General features: G+C 49.4%; 1 pseudogene; it reads left to right on the top strand.

Annotated features, from left to right (window-relative positions):
* The first annotated feature begins 1527 nt into the window (after positions 1–1527).
* Positions 1528–2857, top strand: LOC118652735 (annotated as a pseudogene).
* The last annotated feature ends 355 nt before the right edge of the window (positions 2858–3212 follow it).

Consider the following 3212-nt stretch of genomic DNA (forward strand, 5'->3'; position numbering starts at 1 on the left):
ATATATATATTTAAAAATAACAACAAAATACACAAAGCAATATCACCCTGGCTGATGTGGCCCAGTTCTGGAGCATGGTCCTATACACCAAAGTTTGTGGGTTCCATTCCCGGTCAGGACAATATCTCGGTTATGGGTTCAATCCCTGCAACGGGAGGCAATCAACTGATCTCACTCTCTGCTCTCTGTTTCAAGAAAAAAAAACACCAACCAATAAAACACAAAGCCAAGACTAAACAAAAACATCAGGCCTATTAACCCAAGGAAGCTTTATGTACAAAAAAAGTACAAGACTTTGAACATTACTTAACAAACATTAACACCCAAGAAATGGCGTTGAGGAAGACACTTTCTTGATTTAAGAGCAACAGTCTACTAATTTCCCGAGGTTTCACAAAAGGAAAAATATACAGTGGACAGTCTGGCTGCTGATAGGGAATCTGTACGCACCAGAGAAGGCTGGTTTGTCTTCATGATGGATCCAGGCTCCCCCAGGGCTGCTGAGCTGTGTTGCTGGCCCACTCCTGACATGCACACAGCCTGTGGCCTGCTCAAAACTGCAGTGGCTTTCTCCTCTGCTTCCCCTTTTATGGAGGAAGGGAGTGGGTAATCCCATCAGCAGATAATCCTGTCTCATATCCACCTTGTTCCTAAACCTTTATACAGAAATGAAAAGATGGGATTATTGACAAGGTTCAATACTGTTACTGTTTTCAAAAAGTAAGGCACTTGTGGATGGGTGGTATTTGCAGTTCCTATCAACATTTGAATGATTTTATCACCCACTATGGCTACATTCCATACGACCAGAATGGACCTGGCCGGTATCGCTCAGTGGCTGAGCGTTGACCTAGGATCCAGGAGGTCATGGTTGGATTTCCAGTCAGGGCACATGCCTGGGTTTCAGGCTCAATCCCCAGTGGGGGACTAATCAATGATTCTCTCTCATCATTCATGCTTCTATCTCTCACTCCCTCTCCTTTCTTCTCTGAAATCAATAAAAATACATAAATCACTAATAAAATAATTCTTATGTGTTTCAAAAGAAAAAGAGCAGGAATGGAAGTGTCTATGCACAAAAACTTCCATGCAGTTTATCTCAATAGAAAAACCATAGAGACTGTTTAAATGTTTATTAAGAGAATATCCAAAATACTTACTTATAATTCTATAAAATACATAATACAGCCAATAGCTCTAATCCAGTTTTACTCAAGGGTTTGAGCATCAGCCTTGGGCTGAAGGGTGGAGGGTTCTAATCCACTTAAGGGCACATACCTGGATAGCGGCGTGGATCCCTTGCCAATGTTGGTGTTGTGCGGAGGCAACCAATCAACGTGTCTTTCTTATTTGCTGTTTCTCTCTCTCCCTCCCTTCTACTCTCTCTGAACAAAAAAATAAATGGAAAAATTATAGCCTCGGGTGAGGATTAACAATAGCAATAAAAAAGTAAACCACACTTCCGCCTTCCGCCTCACGCAGAGACCTAGGGTTGGCCGTGGGCGACCCGAGCGGCATCATGTCAGCATGTCCGGAGGAAAGGCCTCGGGCGAGCCCAGCGCTCTGGGAGCGCCCCGCGCCCTCCTTTCTGGCGCCTGGGGGCTTATTGGACAGCGGCCAGGGCCACACCTCACCCCGGGCCGCCTTCCCTCCATCCGCTCCAGGGGTCTCACCCTCGGGGGAGTCAAGAAGAAAACCTTCACTCCAAATATCATCAGTCGGAAGATGAAGGAAGAACCCAAGGAAGAAGTGACCATTAAGAAGGAGAAGCGTGAAAGGGATAGAGACCCACAGCGAGAGGGTCATGGACGGGCGGGGGGCGACCAGAAGTGATCCATCCCAGTCCACCTTCCAGCAGGGCCCAGCTGAAATGATGAAGAAAAAGGGGAACTGGGATAAGACAGTGGATGTGTCGGACATGGGGCCCTCTCATATCATCATCATCAAAAAAGAGAAGAGAGAGACAGACGAAGAAACAAAACGGATCCCGAGAATGCTGGAGAAAGATGATTTTATTGATGACCCTGGGCTGAGGAATGACACTCGAACCATGCCTGTACAGCTGCCTCTGGCTCACCCCGGGCGGTTGTTTAAGGAAGAGAATGAACAACCAGATGTTACACCTTGGCTGGCTGGCCTCAAGGAAGAGGACATGGGGGTGGATGTGCCCGTTGTGAAATAAAAGAGGAGCCATGAGATGAGGAGGAGGAGGCCAAGATGAAGGCTCCTTCCAGAGCAGCCAGAAAGACCCCGGGCCTCCCAAAAGACGCATCTGTGGCAGAGCTGCTCAGGGAGCTGAGCCTTACGCAGGAGGAAGAGCTGCTGTTCCTCCAGCTGCCAGACACGCTCTCTGGCCAGCTGCCAACTCAGGACATCAAGCCTATCAAGACAGAGGTGCAGAGTTTAAGATGGATGGATGGTGGTCGTGAAGCAGGAGAAAGACCGGGAAGCCAGGCTGGCAGAGAATGCTTGTACCCTGGCTGACCTGACAGAGGGTCAGGTTGGCAAGCTGCTCATCCGCAAGTCAGGAAAGGCACAGCTCCTCCTGGGCAAGGGGACTCTGGATGTAACAATGGGAACCGCCTGCTCGTTCCTGCAGGAGCTGGTGTCCGTGGGCCTTGGAGACAGTAGGAAGGGAGACGTGACAGTCCTAGGACACGTAAAGCACAAACTTGTATGTTCCCCCGATTTTGAATCCCTCTTGGATCACAAACCCCGGTAAAATGAGCAGATGGAGGATGATGGTGACTGCCCATGGCTGCTGCCTGCTCCAGACGTTTTGTTCTGAAATCTGTGCGACCTGGAACAGGCCTGTTGAGCCCACTCACTCCAGCCTCTGGCAGCCATTGTCCCAGTTTTCCCCATTGGGCCCATGTGGTTCCCTCCCACAGCAGCTGCGAATGGCACAGTGACCTTCCCACAGCATGGATGCTGCATGTCCTTGCTGCTGGGTGACTTGTCCCTTCTATGTATTATTATATTTATGCGTTATCTCTTCAGCTGACTACATCTTTCCCAGGTGCCGAGGGGAGGGTCTGCAGAAGAGTACAGGCTCCTCCTCATGGTGACTGTCTGGGTTCTCGCTGTGGGAAGTGTAGGAACTGCTGCTGCTGGTGTTGCTCTCGCTCCCTCCTTCCTTCTGAGGGGCAGACGGAGAGAGAGCAGGGAATGTTTAGTTGGAGTCTCAGTACTCAGGCCCGGCTCCATCAGTA

This window comes from Myotis myotis, unplaced genomic scaffold (assembly GCF_014108235.1).
Source record: "Myotis myotis isolate mMyoMyo1 unplaced genomic scaffold, mMyoMyo1.p scaffold_m19_p_33, whole genome shotgun sequence".
In the NCBI taxonomy this organism is placed as follows: Eukaryota; Metazoa; Chordata; class Mammalia; order Chiroptera; family Vespertilionidae; genus Myotis; species Myotis myotis.